The sequence below is a fragment of the Chrysemys picta genome, chromosome 1 (genome assembly GCF_011386835.1).
Source record: "Chrysemys picta bellii isolate R12L10 chromosome 1, ASM1138683v2, whole genome shotgun sequence".
Taxonomy (NCBI): domain Eukaryota; kingdom Metazoa; phylum Chordata; order Testudines; family Emydidae; genus Chrysemys; species Chrysemys picta.
The window spans coordinates 303731881-303753192 of NC_088791.1; the positions used below are offsets into that span (position 1 = coordinate 303731881).

Sequence of the window (21312 nt, forward strand, 5' to 3'; positions counted from 1 at the left end):
AAAGAGTGACAGAGCAGAAGGACCTAAAGATGAGTCAGAGGGATTGAGAAAAGGAGTGTGTGACGTTCCCCTCTGATGTTATCTGGACCGGGGATCTGCTAGGTCACTCCAATCCTTGACTCTGGGAGCCAGCCTTACCCTGCTCTGCTGTGAGAGCTTACCCTCTGGCATGTAAGCTGCTCCTTGGATTGTGCAACCGAATGGCACTTGCCAATATCTCCGGTCGCAGACACAACCCTAGGAACCTCCATCTTGCAGTGTCCACTTATGCCCGCTGGACACTGAAAGCTTATATGTGTTCATCAATTTAACAAAGAAATTGATATGCACCAGTCTTGTTATCCCAAGGGGATTCTCTGACACACTTTAAGCCAAGCACACTGCTTCAGGTACAATAAACAAACAGATTTATTAACTATAAAGATAGATTTTAAGTAATTATAAGTCAAAGCATAACAAGTCAGATTTGGTCAACTGAAATAAAAGCAAAACACATTCTAAGCTGATCTTAACACTTTCAATGCCCTTACAAACTTAGGTGCTTCTCACCACAGGCTGGCTGGTTGCTCTTCAGCCAAGCTCTCCCCTTTGATCAGTGCTTCAGTCACTTGGTGTGGTGTCTGTAGAGGTAGGTGGAAGAGAGAGAGGAAGAGCATGGCAAATGTCTCTCCCTTTTATCATGTTCTTTCTTCCCTCTTGGCTTTGCCCCCTCCCCCCTTTCACAGTCAAGTGAACATTACCTCATTGCAATCCCAAACTGACCAAAGGAAGGACACACTTGAGAGTCCTTTGTTGTTGCCTAGGCCAGTGTCCTTTGTTCCTGTGAGGCTGGGCTGGGTTTGGCCCATACATGCCCTGATGAGGTGTGAACGGCCCCTCTGCTCTTGGAGAGTTTTTGCCTGGGCCTGTTTTAAGCCATGAGGATACATTTTCAGCCTCATAACTATATACATGAAATTACAACCTATAACATTACTATAACATCACTATAACAACAATGCTCCATGGATCATGAGCCTTCTGAAGACACCCAACATGACAAACTTTGCATTGGATACCACACAACCATATTATAAGGATGAACATGGAGTGTAAGTACAGAGCATCACAGAGTGTTAGTCTGATTTTTGCTTATATTGGGAAGACCGCTTGTGTGTATGCTTGTCAATAAAGCTGGATGCCTGCTGCTGAGTGAGAACTGCCCCACCCCATCCTGTAAGCAGCCAGCCACTGCTTGCAGAATTGTAATTGTTAATTGTTTCATGTTTGTTTAATGCTATATTGTAACACTCTTTTATGCATATGCATGGAGTGCTTGTATGCTACATTGTAACACATCTAAGGTTACTGTATTATAGGCCTTATGTATTATTATAGGCCTCTCTCTGTGTGGTCTCGGTGCCACTAGATGGGACAGAACACCACACCCAGGAGGTGTGTGGGTTATGTACACACACAAAAAATGAGGCTGCCATATAATTTCAAGCTTTGCAGATCCTCCAGTTACTCAGATATGGTGACTGCAAAGAAGGAGCAGTGACTGGGTGTGACGAACTGGGAATGTTCTTAATGTGTTCTTTGATTACTATATGGGTGCCTGTGATGCAGCAGGGAGAAGGGAGTATTGACCTGGGAAGGTTGCAGGGGAGTTTTGCTGGGACTGTCTGCATGGGGGATGGAAGACTTTCCTTGAGCATGTAACATGAGAACCAGGAGGGGGGTTGGAGGCCAGGTGACACCTCTGCCCGGGAAATGGACTAAAGGCTGGGGGAGGAGCCGGGGGGAGGCTGAGTGAGACGGCTGGAGGGAGTTTCAGTTTGGAGCTGGCTGGGAAATGGAGGGGAACCCAGACTAGGCTCTGGCCTCCCTGGGGCCCTCCAAGATGGACCTGACTGAGGGGGTCCTGTTGTCTGTACCTGCAAGACCTGTTTTGGACTGTGTTCCTGGCATCTAAATAAACCTTCTGTTTTACTGGCTGGCTGAGAGTCATGGTGAATTGCAGGAAAGGAGGTGCAGGGCCCTAACTCCCCCACACTCCGTGACACTGGGCATCTCTGAGGATAGGAAACAGACTTCTGACCACAACACAGGTTGACTCCCGAGTGAGGTAATGTCATGGACACTTTGTTGAGGACCAAAGGATTTGTGATCACTGAACACTGCTGCAAGAAAAGTGGCACAGGCCAGTGCAGGCGTATGGAGAGCCAACCAGGCTGAGGAATGTCAGGTTTGGTTACAATCACTCAGGCATTGATCCTGCAGAAGGTTGCACACATATTTAATTTATATATGTGAGTAGTTCCATTGACTTTAGGCAGTGCATAAGATTTATGTGTCTGCATGATGATGGCCTAATATTGTTTTATATAATGGTGAGTTTAAAAATCAAGCAGCCCTAGAGATAATTGTATTTCAGAGTGTGGCATTCTGAATATTCAAGGCTGAGCCATTTCTTAAAGCATGTTGGGGGTAAATGATGAAACTGTGGCTAATTCCCAGGTGCATTCTTTACCCAGATGTTACAGCTTTCAATGAGATTTAATGAACTGCTGACCTTAGTCAGTGTTTTACCTCCAGGAAAACTTCATGGCTTCATTTTCAGGGGCTGATAGCAGCTTTCTTTCATTTATCTGCTACATGGAAAATCAATCCTGCAAACTAAGAAGCAGAGACATTGAGGAGCTATAGTGAAAAAATAAATTCAAAAAGCCCACAGCTTATTGGGTAATAGTAAAACAGGCTACAAGAGGGGGGTTGTTGAGTTAAAATTATTGAATAATAACATAATAGCTTTACTAATAAATTAACGTTTCAAAACTCTGCACTGTGATTTACTAAATGAAGATATCTTGAGAATAATAGTGTGATAAGGAATAGCCAACATGGATTTGTCAAAACAAATTATGCCAAACCAACCTTATTACTTTCCCTGACAGGGTTATTGGCCTCAGATATGAGGGAAAGCAGTAGGTGTGATATATCTTGATTTTAGTCAGGCTTTTGACACAGCTCCACTTAACATTCTCACAAGCAAATGAGGGAAATACGGTCTATGTGAAATTACAACAAGCAGAGTCAGCCCTAGACCAAATGACGCCCGAGGCGAGGAACATCTTCAGTCCCCCCATTTGTTAAACTTTTGTTTTTATTGGATTTGTAGCCCTTTCATGACTTTGATGCATGATCTGCATACATGATTTATCCCTGTCATATAAGACTGATTGGAAATGCCCCGCCCCTTATATACCTGCAAGAGCATGGCTGACAACATTCTAGGAGGTTTAAGGAAATGTAGTTCTCAGAAAGTCTGGAAGGTTCCATGAAATTCTATGAAGGTCCAGAACATTCTAGGAGGATAATGAAAAATGAATCTACATATGGAATACCTGAAACATTTTACTCCAAATATTCTATTTGCCCTTTTGTCACTAACAAAAACAGCACCCCAAGCTTCAGTTGGAGTGCTGTTTCTAGTTTTGCGCACCACACTTTAAGAAAGATGTGGACAAACTGGAGAGTCCAGACGAGAGCTGCAACAATAATAAAAGGTTTAGAAAAGCTGACCTATGAGGAAAGGTTAAAAAACCAGGCATGTTTAGTCTTGAGAAAAGAAGACTGAGGAGGGACCTGGTAAGGGCTTGTTATAAAGAGGATGTTGATCAATTGTTCTCCACATCCACCCAAGGTACGACAAGGGTACGTCTACACTACCCACCGGATCGGCGGGTAGTGATCTATCTATCGGGGATCAATTTATCACCTGTAGTGTAGACACAATAAATCGATCCCCGATTGCTCTCCCGTTGACTGGTGAACTCCAGCAGTGCAAGAGGCGGAAGCAAAGTCGACAGGAGAGCTGCGGCCGTCGATCCAGCGCCGCGAGGACGCGAAGTAAGTAATTTTAATTCGATTTAAGATACGTCGACTTCAGCTATGCTATTCTCGTAGCTGAAGTTGCGTATCTTAGATTGATCTCCCTCCCCCCCCCCCCACCCAGTGTAGACCAGGCTAAATAATGGGCTTAATCTGCAGCAAGGGAGATTTAAGTTAGATATTAGGAAAAACTTTCCAACTATAAGAATAGTTAAATAAATTACCCAAGGGAGTTGTGGAGTCCCTGTTATTAGAGATTTTTAAGAGCAGGTTAGACAAACACCTGTCAGGGATGCTCCTGCCTCAGCGCAGGGGGCTGGACTAGGTGACCTCTTGAGATCCCTGCCAGCCCTACATTTCTATGGTTCATTGACTTACAGTACAGAACTACTTGTATACATACCTGCCTGCCTGCAGCTAATACAGGGCTTAATCCTGTTTTCTGCTATGTTGATGCATAAAGTGGAGGGAAGAAAGTTTAGTGTGCAGCACGGAAGTATCCCCGGTGCCAAAGTATGATGGTACCAAAGCCAGTCAATACTCCAGCTCTAATAAGGACCTGAAGCAGGGGCTGACAGGGAAGGCAATGTGCCTCCCTGATCTTGGAGCTGCTGATATCTAATTTGGCCCCCAGGGCAGGTTAGATGCCCTGACTTGTGTCATAGCCACAATGGCTCCTGTGGTTGTTTCAGCAGCTGGGGATAGCCAGGATGTAGAAAGGCCTTGGCTTGCCTCTTCCCTCCCTAGCCCAGCCTGCCCTACAACAGGCCCCTGACATGCTTCATACACTGGGCTCCTGTAGGGCTTGTGTAGAGCTGACTATACCAACCTTTTGATTTCAGTGGGGTTTTATGTGGCTTAAGATACTGCACAATGGCTGAATCCAGTACTAAGTAGTCTCACTGCTTCCTTGTACTCGCCATTGGTCTGTCTGTATCTATCTGTTGTCTAGTCTTATACTGACGCAATATACATGACAGAGCCTATGTCTGCATAGCTCTGCTGGCATAACTGCCTAGTGTAGACGCTGAGGATGCTGGCAGAAGCTCAGCTCCTGCTTCGGCAGATTGAAGTGTGCAGCATCCAGCAATTCTCACTGAGCACTTTTCAAAACTGGCGATATCATTTAGATGTCTAAATAGGAACCAAGTTCCTCTGAAAATATGGCCAGTAATTCTGGCGTTGCTCAAAAACAATGAGAACACTGCCATCTAGCGCTGCAGCAATATTATATCTCCAGTCAAACTCTGCTATGTGTAGAGTTAAGGCCCAGTTGTTTGAAAAAAAAAATAACTTTACAAACTCCAACTATATTTGTGTTAATTAAAAAATGGTCAAGGACCATATGTGGAAGATGATTTTGACAGATGACTCAAAAGGTCAGAACCGTAATGCTAGAGCTGGTTAAGCTATTCTTTATGAACAATTTATTCTACAAATTTAGGGCCTTATCCTGTCAAGATTTATATTTGTGCCTTCAATTTAAAGGCACTAGTCATGTGTGTAAAGTTACAGGCATGTGTGTTTGCAAGTTGGAGCCATAGCCCTTTTTTCTGTTCAAGATTTGTCCCCAAACAGATTAGTATTTTTGCAAAGGGGCTTGTTTGAAATTGTTTAATAATTTTACTATTATATATTGCACTGTGGGTAGTTCAGAAACTGATTGTAGTGTAATATTCAATTGATTATTCAACATTCAGAATTCACTCTTTGAGCTTTATCACTGGCCACCTAAGCCATGTGATATTGTGCCGGTTACCTTATTGGATGACCTTTAAAACTGGATGTCCACTTCCACCCAAAACAAAGTTCATCTAGTCACAAAACAAATTTTGTTTCTTAATTAAATGAATCTTTCCTACAAGCCTGAAAATCTTTTTCTGTGATCATTGTTTCAAAGTTAACAAAACTTTGATTATATGAACATTCACAAACAACTAATCATGAAGAATGAACAAGCTGATTCAAACCCCAGAGACTAATTCAACCAACTATTCCCGAATCATCCAGCCAGCTCTGCATAATACCTTAGTTTCTAGGAAGAGGTATCACTTCAAAAAGGATGGCTCCATGCAAAAAGTCTACTATAGTCAGGGTTTAATATTTCCTGCAATTCTTGACACTATAGAGGTAACTGGGAAATTACCCCATGCTACACAATCAGTTCAGAACCCAACACAAAATGGAGCTCAAGAAAGAAAGGAACCTAAATTCTAAGCTATGGTTGAGGAGTGTTCAGGTGTGTGTGTGTGCGTGGAGGAGCCAGTCCAGCACTCAGGGTAAATTACAGTAGTTTTAGGGCCATTTACAATGGAACCGGATCCAAGGAACACAATTCAATATGAACAGAGGCATTGTCATGCTTGCTACAAAAAGTCCCAACAAGTATAAATGTCCCTGCAAACATGTTCATTTCACTGAAGCGTTGCAACAGTTTCATGCAACTGGTTTTTCTACTTTTAAATATGGCTGGCAGGTCGAAGGAAGAATTGTTCTCTTCTACCTTGCTACTTAAAAGCAAGCATCACTCAACACTGTACAGTCCATGGTGTATTTTTAATTAAGGAACTTGATTATGCTATGCATGGATTCTTTCTTGTTTACCATTTAGCTCAGCCAAGGTGACATAATCCTAATTCCACAAGGAAATCCTTGCTCAGAAATGTTTCTTTTTAAATTAGTTTATAAAAGTTTCCCTGTGCTAAGGCTTCATCTGAGTATCATGGCACTGTGGGTTAGGGCACTGAGCACAGGACAACAAGTAAGGAATCTCTGCATTTTAATCTTGTCTCTATATGTCCCACTATGTGGCCTAGATCAAGTCACTTATCTTCTCTGTCTCAGTTTCACCATTTGTAGATAGTACATACTCATTTAGGCTAGGGGGAAATTTGCCCACCCAGTGCTTGGAGGTCAGTTGGAAGCTGGGGGCAAACTCATTTAGCATGTTGGTGGCTTTTTGAGTCAGAGAATAAAACTCTTTCATCTGTTCATGGGGAGTCTGAGGCCCAACAATTTCCCTCAGATGCTTAAAAATCTTGAAGATGTGTCCTTTTGGTCCCCTGTTCTTTGCAAACAATTCTCATCTCAAACCTGGCAAACTCACTACATCAAATACATTGCTTACAGGGTATTTGTCCATAAAGGGTAACACGTAAGGTCTCTATTAAAAGCTTGAGACTTCTTGATACTCCTAATTATGGTGTGATGTGTGTATGGGTAATATTTAAGGAATAATGTAACTCTGTTGAAGTTTATGCCTGTAGCTGAGGCCTGACTTGACATGAGTAATTAACACATGGGGGAGGCCTCTTTCTTTGTAAGTAAGGATTAGGGAAGAAAATGAATCATCAGGCTGAAAACAGGACATCTGTGCTAAATCAGATAAGTAAATAAGTAGGCTAAAAAGACAGAATGTCTGAGCCAGCTAAGATAAGAGGGAGGACACTCAGGGAACTACTGACTACGAACTAGATAACAAGGGACAAAGTAAGTTAGAAATACAGAAATGAGATAAAGAAGTCAAAACATGGACATCATGTGGACAAAGCATGTAGTACAGGGATTGGTTCCTGCTAAGTAACCAAGCCAATCTTAAAATGTATGATACAATGTACAGTGAATGCAATGAGTTGTGTAAATGTATATAAAGAGAGTTTCTGTATAACTTTGGAGCTATGTTGTACCTGCATCCATCCCCCCTGTATTTGAGTCTGATCAACTCAGTGTAGCATTCTGTATGCCAAATAAAGATACCTGAGTGACAAAGGAAGCTGAGTAGAAAGAGGTCTCAGAGGGAATCCTAACAATGACCATATAGTCTTTAAGGTTAAAAGCAGTCACCAGAGAGTGATATGACTTGGTGACAACCTGTCCATGCAGGAGGGAGCTGCCACCCTCTCTGTTTAGCCAGTGAGATAATGCAAGGCTCAGTTGTCTACCATTGCTCCAATACAAAACAGTCAATGGAAAATCATCAAAGACAAATGCAAACAATCAAACCACTTGGAGGTAAAAAAAAGGACCATTACAACAGACAGGGGATGGCCCTGTCAATGAACAGAGACAAAAGACTGTTTCAACATAACACAGAGTGGGGAGAGGCACTCTGGATCCAATCACTGAGGAGACATCTTGCAGAGCAGGTATTTTTTATGCACAATTGGATCCTGGTTCCTATGGAGCCAGTCAGCTCTGCAATGGATTGAACTTTGGAGGAAAACCTACTTTATTAGATAGGAAAGGTAACTATTGAGAAGTATAGGCATTAGTCCGCATTTTATAATTTTGTTTTGTATTATAACCGTTTGTTTCTATCACTTTCTGTTGTTTCTAGCGGAATCTCTATTCTTTCTTAAATAAACCTTTCGTATCATTGTATCAGAAGTGCTTTGTGTTATATAGAAGCGGTGGTTTAGGGTAAAACTGCTAAATTGGAGTACACTGTTCCTTTGGGAAGAGGATCTGGGATTTCTGGGATTAGCCAGTGTCAGGGGCTGGATATCACAGGAAAGTGCTTGAGTGGCTGAGAGGCTGGTGCTTTTCGGGAGCTAACACCCAGTTACCACAGGCAAGACTCCCCACAAAGAAATTCACAGTCCTGGGTACCCCGAAACCATCACACCTGCCCACAGGGAAAGTTTCATCCTAACCTACTGTCAAGGCTGCTTCCCCACTTTGAACTTTAGGGTACAAATGTGGGGCCCTGCATGAAAACTTCTAAGCTTAACTACCAGCTTAGATCTGGTCCGCTGCCACCACTCCCAATGTGCTAATTCCCTTCCCTGGGTAGCTTTGAGAGACTCTTCACCAACTCCTGGTGGATCAAGATCCAACCCCCTTGGATCTTAAAAACAAGGAAAAATCAATCAGGTTCTTAAAAAGAAGGCTTTTAATTAAAGAAAAAGGTAAAAATCATCTCTGTAAAATCAGGATGGAAACTAACTTTACACGGTAATCAAACTTAAAGAGCCCAGAGGAATCCCCTCTAGCCTTAGGTTCAAAGTTACAGCAAACAGAGATAAACACTCTAGCAAAAAGGTACATTTACAAGTTGAGAGAACAAAGATAAAAACTAACATGCCTTGCCTGGCTGTTTACTTACAAGTTTGAAATATGAGAGACTTGTTCAGAAAGATTTGGAGAGCCTGGATTGATGTCTGGTCCCTCTCAGTCCCAAGAGCGAACAACCCCCAAAACAAAGAGCACAAACAAAAGCCTTCCCCCCACCAAGATTTGAAAGTATCTTGTCCCCTTATTGGTCCTTTGGGTCAGATGTCAGCCAGGTTACCTGAGCTTCTTAACCCTTTACAGGTAAAAGGATTTTGGAGTCTCTGGCCAGGAGGGATTTTATAGTATTGTACACAGGAGGGCTGTTACCCTTCCCTTTATAGTTATGACACGCCCCCCAAATCACAGATAGTGTTGGACAGCCGGTTCCATACTGGCTGTGATTTCTTCCTGGAGCTCTAGGAGAAAACAGAGTTAATAAGACACATGCACCTTTAGGCCTGGTCCCCACTAAGCCCCCACTTCGGACTAAGGTACGCAAATTCAGCTACGTTAATAACATAGCTGAATTTGAAGTACCTTAGTCCGAACTTACCGCGGGTCCAGATGCGGCAGGGAGGCTCCCCCGTCGATGCCGCGTACTCCTCTCGCCGAGCTGGAGTACCGGCGTCGACGGCGAGCACTTCCGGGATCGATCCGGGATCGATTTATCATGTCTTAATCAGACGCGATAAATCGATCCCAGAACATCGATTGCCTGCCGCCGGACCCTCCAGTAAGTGTAGACGTACCCTTAGACATACTACTGATTATATAAAAACTAACAATATGTTTCACTTTCCAAGACCAATGTTTAACCAGTTGATTCTGGGAAACTTTCCCGGGAGAGTGCATCAGCCACTTTGTTAGAAGCTCCTGAAATGTGTTGTATTTCAAAATCGAAATCTTGGAGAGCTAAACTCTAATGAAGAAGTTTTTGGTTATTCCCCTTGGTGGTATGAAGCCACTGTAACGCAGCATGGTCTGTTTGTAGTTGGAAACGCCGTCCCCAAACATATGGGCGTAGCTTTTCCAGCACGTACACAATGGCACAGCATTCCTTTTCGCTGATTGACCAGTGGCTTTCCCTCTCAGACAGTTTCTTGCTGAGAAACACAACAGGATGGAATTCTTGATCCGGTCCTTCCTGCATTAAAACTGCTCCCACGTCCCGCTCGGACGCATCTGTGGTTACTAGGAACGATTTGTCAAAGTCTGGGGCCCTTAGCACAGGGTCAGACATGAGTGTCGCCTTAAGCTGGTTAAAGGCCTTTTGACACTCCTCAGTCCACTGAACTGCATTTGGCTGTTTCTTTCTGGTTAGGTCTGTCAGCGGGGTGGTGATTTGGCTGTAGTGGGGTACAAATCGCCTATAATATCCGGCCAAGCCTAAGAAGGATTGGACCTGTTTCTTTAGGTTTTCTTTAGCAAGAGCTAAAGAGTGTCAAAGGGTGCCTTGTAAGTTGCTTACAAAGTCTAGAATGTTAGTTCCTGGAGAAGGCGTAAACCCCTCCCATTGCTGCTTCACCAACTGTAATGGCCCCTTAACCTCGCGGCCATACACAAGTTCAAATGGTGAAAACCCTAAACTGGGATGTGGTACAGCCCTGTAGGCAAAAAGCAACTGCTGCAACACTAGGTCCCAATCATTGGAGTGTTCATTTACGAATTTACGTATCATGGCCCCCAAAGTTCCATTAAACCTCTTCAGCGGGCCATTGGTTTGATGTGGTAAGGGGTGGCAACCAAGTGATTCACCCCATGAGCTTCCCACAGGTTTTTCATGGTCCCTGCCAGGAAATTAGTTCCCGAATCTGTAAGGCTGTCGGAGGGCCAACCTACCCTGGCGAAAATGTCTGCTAATGCATGGCACACACTTTTAGCCCTGGTGTTGCTTAAGGGTACTGCTTCCGGCCATCGGGTAGCAAAATCCATGAAAGTCAGCATGTACTGCTTTCCCCCGGGTGTCTTCTTTGGGAAAGGACCCAGAATATCTACAGCAACTCGCTGAAATGGGACTTCAATTATGGGTAGTGGCTGGAGAGGGGCTTTGACCTGGTCTTGGGGCTTTCCCACTTGTTGGCACACCTCACAAGACCGGACATAATTAGCAACGTCCTTGCCCATTCCCTCCCAGTGGAAGGACTTCCCCAACCGGTCTTTGGTTTTGTTCACCCCAGAATGGCCACTGGGACGATCATGGGCTAAGCTCAAGAGCTTTACCCGATACTTAGTGGGAACTACCAACTGTCTGAGGATGCCAGTCCTCCTGGTGCACACCAGAAAGAGTCTCCTTGTATAAAAGTCTTCGTTCTACAACAAACCGGGATCGGTTAGAAGAGCTGAGAGGCGGTGGAGTGCTCCATGCCGCCGCCCAAACTTTCTGAAGGCTGTCATCTGCTTCCTGCTCGGCCTGGAACTGTTCCCTTGATGCTGGAGACATCAGTTCCTCCTTGGACTGTGGACTGGGGCTTGGTCCCTCTGGAAGCGATGCAGGTGCTGGGGCTGTTTCCGTTGACTGTGAACCGCTGTCCGCTGGTACACTATGTTGTATTTCAGGCTCTGGCTGAGCCTCTTGGGTAGGGTTATCTGCTGCTTCTGCCAGTTCAGGCTCGCTGATGCCCCCTGGCGTTGGAGTTGTAGACGGGTTTGCAAACGCTGTACTCAGTGCTGGCAATGGTTCTGGCGCTGGTTGTGTTGCCGGTTCTGGCGCTGGTTGTGTTGCCATTTCCGGTTCTGGGACTGGCTTTGGCTGGGTCTCTGGGATTGTATCCACTATGGCTGTTGAAGTCGTTGGCAGGGGATCCGGTTCCACCACCTTTGGTCTCTGGTAACACAGACGGGGCCCTGGTGGACGGCTCAGGAACAGGGATGGGGGTGAAAGCTTGCTTAGCCTGGCTGCGGGTGACCATTCCCACCCTCTTGGCTAGTTTCACATGGTTGGCCAAGTCTTCCCCCAGCAGCATGGGGATGGGATAATTGTCATAGACTGCAAAAGTCCACATTCCGGACCAGCCCTTGTACTGGACATGCAACTTGGCTGTAGGCGAGGTTACAGACTGTGACATGAAGGGTTGAATTGTCACTGGAGCCTCTGGGTTGATGAGTTTGGGGTCCACTAGGGACTGGTGAATAGTCGACACTTGTGCCCCAGTGTCCCTCCAAGCGATAACCTTCTTTCTGCCCACTCTCAAGGTTTCCCTTCGCTCCGAGGGTATGAGAGAGGCATCTGGGTCTGGGGATCTTTGGTGTGATTGTCGTGTAATGAACTGTAATCGGTTGGGGTTCTTGGGGCAATAAGCCTTTATATGTCCCAGTTCATTACATTTAAAACATCACCCTGCTAAGGTATCACCGGGGTGATGTTGGTTGGTGGAGACTGATGTGGTGGAGTGAGAAGGCGTCTGGGGTTTCCCTTGGAATGTGGGTGGGGCCTTGGGTTGTCCCCGGTGGTAAGGTTTTGTTTCGGGTTGCCCCTTCTGATATTCGCTCCAACTGCTACTAGTTTTTTTCTTTTCTGCCACCTCCACCCATTTGGCTCCAATCTCCCCTGCCTCGGTTACAGTTTTGGGCTTCTCATCTAGGATGTACCTTTCTGTTTCCTCAGGAACACCCTCTAAAAACTGCTCCATTTGCATTAGGAAGGGCAACTCTTCTGTAGATTTAACATTTGCTCCTGAAATCCAGGCATCCCAATTTTTCCCAATGTGGTAGGCATGTCGGGTAAATGACACATCGGGTTTCCATCTTAGGGCTCTGAACCGCCGATGGGCATGCTCGGGTGTTAGTCCCATTCTGATTCTGGCCTTGTTTTTAAAAAGTTCATAACTGTTCATGTGTTCCTTAGGCATTTCAGCCGCCACCTCTGCTAAGGGTCCACTGAGCTGCGGCCTCAGCTCTACCATGTACTGGTCTGTAGTGATGCTGTACCCAAGGCAGGCCCTTTCAAAATTTTCCAAGAAGGCCTCAGTATCATCGCCTGCCTTGTAGGTGGGGAATTTTCTGGGATGGGAAGTGGTACCTGGAGAGGGGTTGCTAGGATTGGCTGGTATATCCAGCCTAGCCCGTGCTAATTCCAGTTCATGCTTCATCTCTTTTTCTCTCAGCTCCATCTCTTTTCCTTTTTGCTCCATAGCTCTCTTATGGGCCTCCTCTTCTCTTTCTCTTTGCTCCATAGCAGCTTCTTTCTCGAGTTTTTTTTATTGAAGCAGTCTCTAATGTTTTTTTTTCATTTTCTTCTGCTTCCAGTCTGGCCAGTTCTAGTTTGTTAGCTACTTCTTTGGTAGTCATTTTCCTATTTTCTTGTGCTGGGCCACATCCCTCTGCAATTGACTGAAACTGGGATGCACTCAGCTCAGGCAACAGAGGCTTTCTAACTAGCTATCCCCGAGAGATAGAAAGAAAAAAAAAAACAATTCCGCTTGTAAATTCTTTTTGCCAGCTGTTTGCTCACTGCTTGACTCCTTCTCTTAACAAAGACCCTTGTTAAAAAAACTTAACACCTCTCCCTTCAGGCAAGGAGAGATAAGATATGCATCTACCTTCAGCTCTGCTTTCTAAGCAGCTAGAAAGGAGAAAAAAAATCTTACTGGCTTTTGGTTTAAAATGATCCCACCGCTCTGCCACCATATCAAAGCTGCTTCCCCACTTTGAACTTTAGGGTACAGATGTGGGGGCCTGCATGAAAACTTCTAAGCTTAACTACCAGCTTATATCTGGTCCGCTGCCACCACTCCCAATGTGCTAATTCCCTTCCCTGGGTAGCCTTGAGAGACTCTTCACCAATTCCCTGGTGAATACAGATCCAAACCCCTTGGATCTTAAAACAAGGAGAAATTAACCATCCCCCTCCTTTCTCCCACCAACTCCTGGTGGATCAAGATCCAACCCCCTTGGATCTTAAAAACAAGGAAAAATCAATCAGGTTCTTAAAAAGAAGGCTTTTAATTAAAGAAAAAGGTAAAAATCATCTCTGTAAAATCAGGATGGAAAATAACTTTACAGGGTAATCAAACTTAAAGAGCCCAGAGGAATCCCCTCTAGCCTTAGGTTTAAAGTTACAGCAAACAGAGATAAACACTCTAGCAAAAAGGTACATTTACAAGTTGAGAGAACAAAGATAAAAACTAACACGCCTTGCCTGACTGTTTACTTACAAGTTTGAAATATGAGAGACTTGTTCAGAAAGATTTGGAGAGCCTGGATTGATGTCTGGTCCCTCTCAGTCCCAAGAGCGAACAACCCCCAAAACAAAGAGCACAAACAAAAGCCTTCCCCCCACCAAGATTTGAAAGTATCTTGTCCCCTTATTGGTCCTTTGGGTCAGATGTCAGCCAGGTTACTTGAGCTTCTTAACCCTTTACAGGTAAAAGGATTTTGGAGTCTCTGGCCAGGAGGGATTTTATAGTATTGTACACAGGAGGGCTGTTATCCTTCCCTTTATAGTTATGACACCTGCACAGCTAGTGGTTGGCTTATTCTCTGAATAATGAGAGTTTTAGAATATCTAGTACTCACAAAAAGGGCTTTGCCTCAACAAAAAACCCTAAACGGAACTCTCACACTCAGGGCTCCAGCCTGCTTCCTACAAACAATAAGAAAAATAAAAATTCCCTCATTCCCTCTTCACTACACTGCTAAAAAACACCCAAGAGTGTTTACCCTTAGTTCTTATTTATGGTATTTCAGGAGACACTAAGCCTGCCAACACCATTTCTGAAACTGCGTAGCCAGTACGTTGTGAATGTCAGAGTGAGCTTGTGTGTGCGTGCGTGCATGCACGCACCCACAGTTGAATCAATGTTAGTAAGAGCATTGCTGTTGGCAGAGACAACAGAAACCAATATGCCTAACTCAACTTATCACAAATGCTGAAGCTTTTTAAGTCAGTCAGAAACAATAGAAATAAAATAACAATACCTTATGTCACGGGGACTTTGCATACTGTTCAGTGTTATTTTCTAGTGGCTGACTGATGGGGTCAGGAATCAGCTAGAATAAGCCAGAAGACAAAGTGCTGATATTTCATGTTCTCAACAAAGGCAGTTTATGGTGAAATGAAGTCAGCATGCAGACTCATTTCTCCCAACAATTAAGAGAGTGAAATAAGCAGTTTTTAATTATAGTTATTGTGTGAGACATTGCTTTCCAGGCATCTGATCCTGCACCTTTCACTCATCTGCGTAGTCCCACTGAAGTTAATAGGACAACATGCATAATTAAGGATTGCTCACATGACTAAAGATTGTGGGATTCGCCTCCAGGCATGTAAAAAGTAAAGAACTTTCCCCTGGAAGTTCTCTTTTCTGACACATTAGTCTGACACATTGTTAGAACAAAAAGAAATAAACTTCAACACCTTAGCTTGTTTGTTGCACTTTTCTTCAATCTAATTGCCCCTCAAGTCAGCCCTTCAGATTACTGAAAATATATTTTTTCAGTAGGGTCTATTAGATAATGCAGGAGAAGGGAAATTAAAACTCCTCATACTGGCTTGCTGCATCACCTAAAGCAAGTCATTTCACCTCTGGGCCTCTGTGAGTATGTCTACACTGCAGTTAGACACCTGCAGCTGACCTGTGCCAGCTGACTTGGACTCACGGGGCTCTGGCTAAGGGGCTGTTTAATGGGATGTAAACATTCAGGCTTGGGCTGGAGGCCAGGCTCGAGGACCCTGAGAGATGGGAGCTTGGGCTGCAGCCTGAGCTGAAACATTTACAGTGCAATTAAACAGCCTCGAGCCCCGCAAGCCCAAGTCAACTGGCACAGGCCAGCCACAGGTATCTAATTGAAGTGTAGACATACCCTGTTCTCCCTCCCCCCCCCCCCCCGGGCCCATACAATGGGAAAGAGTGTTGTGAGGCTTAATTACAGTTTGCAAAGGGCTTTGAGATCCTTGGATGAAAGACATACTGTATTATATGTGCAAAGTACTATTACTATCATCTACAATACCTTACTAACAAAGGGCCAGATTCTGATCTCATTTCAGGGGTGTCAGTCTGGAATAATTCTATTGAATTTGATGGAATTAATCTGAATTTACACTGATGGAACCAAGTATAGAATATGGAGCATTCTTGGACTGCTGCTTCCCTCTTCTGTTTTTCTCCATTCAGAAACATACTATTGTTTTTATGAGTCAACCATTATTTGGCCAGTAAGTAGGGGAAGACATAATCTCCACAATGGGCCTCCACAACCGAGTAGGGGTGCAAAGTCTTGAGATTCCTTTGGCTTTTTCTGCTACAGCCCAATTTTCTGACTAGAAAATGCTTGGTTAGTTTTTAATAAAGTAACCTCACTTCCAATTGCCATACAGATGCACAGTGTAATACTCCATTAGCATTTTAATTTCTGTCATTCCTGAACTAAGTAAGAAGCACCCTGCTGCTGTAATCAAGAGGTTTAACTAAACACAGTTCAGCGATGCTCAGCCTTGCTGTGGCATATCACTATAGGGATCTTCTATCTGTAAAGAGAGCCAAGAGAATAGCTGGTTTTTAAAGAGGCCAGCATTTTTCTGGCAGAATGCTGTTTGGAACAGAGCTGTGCAAATAGCTGATTGTTTTGGTTCATCGGCAGTACCAAAAATAGAAAAAAATCTGAATTTTTGATTAATTGAAAATTCTGAAAAAAAAATCCATTTCAGATTGACAGAAACATTTCATTTGACCCAGAACAAAATGTTTCATTTTGATTTCACAAATTTTTAACCTTTTTTTTATATAAAAGCAGGAAATCTGGAAACAAGGGGCCAGATTCAAAAGGCGCCTTAGGTGCCATTCACAAAACTGAGGCGTCAGTGGGCCAAAGGGCGAGAGAGTTAGAATTACTATACAGCCTGGTGGTTAGGGCACTCACATGGAGGGGGACACGCTCAGTTTCCAGTTCTTGCTTCAATTAATTATTCATACAAACTAGAACAGCTACTACATGGAAAATTGAGAGAGACCTACCTCAAGATAGCCAATAGCCAGGTGGTTAAGATGCTCATCTAGGGAAGAGGGAAAACTTACTTTCAAGTCCCTGGATTAGACTGAGGATTCCCACCTGATTTTCCCACATCCAAGGTAAGCACCTAACTACTGGACTATTGGGTATTGTGGGGGGAGGCACAACCTCCTCAGTTTTGTGAATGGCATCTAAAACCTGTTGTGAATCTAGCTGGAACAATCAAAATATTTCACTTAAAAATGTTACAATGCACCATTTTGATATTCCTGATTTTATTTCTTTATTTACTGAAACAGTTCCCCAAAATTGCCAGAAAGTCTCAAAATGGTATGGTTGACCTGAATCAGCATTTTTCGGTGAAAAAAAGTTTCAGATGAAAAAGGTTGTCCAGCTCTAGTTCTGGACACTGTTGTTATGGGAGCTGATGACTTCTGTTACATACCACTGAGTTATCCAGTTGAACTTCCAGCCAGTCTAATCTAATTGATCAGCTATCTGAGTCTGGTACATCTAAGGCATTTACCTCTGTGACAGCAAGACTCCTATAACATATTGAATAGATTCAATTACTCAGTGCCTAATCTGTGCTAGGGCTGAGCCCTGGCACCTCTAGACTTGGCAGTTCATAGCCCCGGCACCTCCGAACTTGCTGCATCAGTTATGAAAGTAAAAAAAAATTGCTTGAGCCCCAGCACCTAATTGATTAAACCCCGGCACCTCTTTCATTACAAATTAAACACTGCAATTACTTTGTCCACACTTACAATGTGCCTCTCAGTTGTCATTCAATTTTAGACTGGTCCTGTGGTATCTCACTTTCACTGCTCTGAATTATTGACAACAGGAATGTTTGAAATTGAGATGACAGAAAATAGGCCCAATTCTCTCCTGCCTTTCCCCTTGTGTAATCATGTACACTTGTCCAAAGTGAATGTAAACTCATCCATCTCAGAAAGCCAGCATTTAACATTCACTTTGTGTTTATTCATTATCTATATAACATGCATGGCCTAACTACATATACACACTGCTGCACTGACAGGGTTCTGATGGCTTATGAAACACAGAAGACAGTGAGGGCCATTAACAGACTCATAAACTACTTAAAGGGTTACTACCCAATTCCTATACACTAAAGAAGCAGAATGATTAATATGGTGGTGTAAAATTACTTTATGTGTCTGTTGCCAGCACAGAGTGCCCGAGGCAAAGCAACAGCGGGTCCGTTGCCCGGTGTGCTTCGCGTCAATAAACACACCAGGTGGAGAAGCAAACAAAATTTATTTGGGATCCCAAAGCGGTGCAAGGAGACAGGCACGTCTCAGATCAAGCACATTAACAGAAACAGTTTTTCTTCTTTTATACATTTTGCAGTTAAGCCTCACCCCCCCCTTTCCCCTCTAGCCCGCCCTTTCTCCCCCCCATTCCTCCCTCTACCCCTCCTGTCCCTGGTAATAGTTAAGTCATTCTTGGCAGCTATAAGCCTAGCTTGTTAGTAACTTCTTTAAACCGTTATCTTGTCCTTTTTCCCTTCAGCCAGAAACATGCAGGCCTCATTATTACTGCTTGAGCAGGGGGTTGCACACAGATAACTGGTTGCTTACATATTCCAATTGCACCTGGCTTTTGAGGTTGATTAGAGTTTAAACATGGAAGGATAGAGTTTGGTTCACTTAGGCCTAGTGCAGGAAGGCTTCATTGACACTTTGTGGCCTTTCACCCTCCCGAGTTACCTAGGGTGATGCCTAGTGACGTCAACATGTCAGTGTACACTAAAGTCCCCTGGAAATCCAGTTTGGGAAACCAAGACATATTTTATTCTATGAATAACATTTCAGTGCATTTTGACACATTTTAGTGTACAGTTCATTCAGAAAAGTATACATTGGTCTATCAAAAACATAACTAAAAACTCATGAGAGAGTTGGGGGGGGAACAACTTTCTCAGTAAAACACAGGTAAAAATGGATTGAAATAATTAAAATTGAAGTTCATGGTAAGTTGTGTAACTGGAAGTGGTGGTGATGATGATGATGATTGATAAAATAGATTACTTAGGGACTGTTTTTACAAGGTGGTGAGCTCCAGGAAAGTGTTGAAGACTCTCAGTTAGCCAGCCCTAGTTCTTCCATTATCAGACTTTCTTGGAAACTCTCCACAGGCAGCCTCTTAGCACTGATCAGACACCAAGGAGAAAAGTGGGCCAGTACCTAACCACTTAAAAATGACAAGGCGGGGTGATAGTGTCCACAAGAGCAGAGGGAGGAGGCCAGTGCCCATGAGGTGGAGAGGTAGTGGAGATAGGGGAAGGTGTCAAGGCCCTAGATGGCAGGGGAAAGGGAGGACAAGTCTCATTAGTACAGTGGGGCATTCAGGGAGGATACAGGGCGATGGTTATCAGCGCAAGGGCCAGTGCATAGAGAGATCAGGAAACAGCATCCAAGGGAGAAGCAAAAAACAGTGCTTAGGGTTGGCAGGTAATATTGCTGGGCTGAAAGCTGAGGAGGGTCTTGACAGTGCCCATAGGTGCCTTGTGAGCATGGAAGGGTGTTGGGGAGAGTGTGGCTCTTCCATCTGCCAGAAAAGAGGAGCACTGAAAACCCCCATTCCTCTGTGTGCATTTTGTATACCGTTGAGGTAGAATTTTCCCTCCCCAAAAGAGCTGAACACATTTCTAGACAGACTAAAAAAGAACTGAGACATTTTAAAAAATATCAGGTTTCAGAGTAGCAGCCGTGTTAGTCTGTATCCGCAAAAAGAAAAGGAGTACTTGTGGCACCTTAGAGACTAACGAATTTATTAATCTCATAATTTTTGTGGAGTCTACAGATTAATTTGTGAACTCCCAAGATCAGCAATATTTCATTGAACAGTTTCACTATAAATACAAACTACTGACTTCACTTTACAGAGTTTTAGGGTTAGGGTTGCTACCTAGCCTGGTAGCTCCAAGATTGTCTAATTTTTAACAGCTTCACAAATGGGATTTGTGAAATGTTCATGGGTCCTGAGATAATTTTGGGAGGCATACTGCAAAATATCTTTGCCACAGTCTGGATGGACAGATGGATACCTGTCTGTGGTGACAGGATCCAACTGCTGAATCCCACGTGCTTCTTAGCTACCTGTGTCTTGATAATGACTGATCACTGTTCCTAGCTCTGGGCCTTTCAGGTGCTCTCCTGTGTCTGACACCTGTATTGGGCAGTAGGACCCCATAGTCCTGCCACCTAGACCTCAGAACCAGTGCCCCTGCCCTTCTGAGACACCATTTGATTAGACATGTTCATCTGGAGTATACCTGGCTGTGTGAGCTTTGGGCTTCTAGTTTAACCAATTCATGGACAAGATGGCAGTAAAACAAGGAACCACAGGCTTAGCATAGGAATTTTTTAAATACACACACTTTACTCTTAAAAACCACAAGAGAGCTACAGATCTTAGGAAAACAACTGCTGAATGCAATTCCTCTCTGTCTTCACTACCTCTGTGAGTCTTGGGTTGGTCCAGTTCCTGTAGGCCATACAACCCTTCTGGCCTTCTTGGCCTACTCATCTTGCTTCTGGAAATTAAAAAGCTTCTGTGCAGAGAGTTGTTCAAAATCAATGGCCCTGATGGTAGAAAACCTATTATCCCACAGGGGTAGAACCATTTAGTGTTGAAGGCCCTTGATTGGTCTGACACAGCTTCCCAGACCTAGTCTGTCGACTAGCTATAAAGTTCCTGCTACAGAATGAATGCACAACGCCACATTAAAGATTACATTCAAAATGGAAGTTGAAATACAACATGGCATTCACAAACCTAAACGGAATTCATAAGTTGACTGAGATAAATTGTAATGATCAGTGTAGACAGCCCCTCCATCCATAGGTGTAGTATCTTTATCTTAGTCTTAAATTGTTATCTGATTGGGGAAAGTCTTGCCTGTGGTGCTGGAATTATTCCAATAAATCCCTGTGATTTCTATAAGTATTACAATATCCCCCATAATGTCACGATCACCACATTGTGTTGTAGTGCCATAAAGATTAGTTGTATGGCACTATACTGATATACCCTTGTGTTGTGCTGACACTGATGTTTGACATAGCAGGATGATCTTTGTGACTGTTCTGCGTCACAGCGTTCAACTACCCTGATCTGAGGAGAGGATGGCTGAATTTGTTCCTTTGAACGAAACTCACTGAAGTTGACAACTGCTTAGTTACGTAGCACAGAAAATTTCATGGGAAGTTTCACAATCACAAATGGGAACGTGTGAAGTATCAGACATAACCACAAACAAGGATACGCTTGTTGTGTATCGCATCCTTGCACAGATTCAACATGTGAACCCCAACAATCCCTCCCAGCCTTTCAACAGAACCTGCAATCACGTTTCAGTACCACACGGCTATGTCACCACACAACGCTGTCGTCTCCTGTTGTGAC

At 43.8% G+C, this 21312-nt stretch overlaps 1 long non-coding RNA gene across 1 annotated transcript; it reads right to left on the minus strand.

Moving 5' to 3' along the window:
* Positions 1-295: 295 nt before the first annotated feature.
* On the minus strand, positions 296-15694 carry LOC122172420 (uncharacterized). Its single transcript, XR_006172752.2, has 3 exons — positions 14842-15694; positions 2555-2658; positions 296-905 (listed from the first exon to the last, which is right to left on the minus strand). It is a non-coding gene; the product is annotated as an uncharacterized LOC122172420 (long non-coding RNA).
* Positions 15695-21312: the final 5618 nt, after the last annotated feature.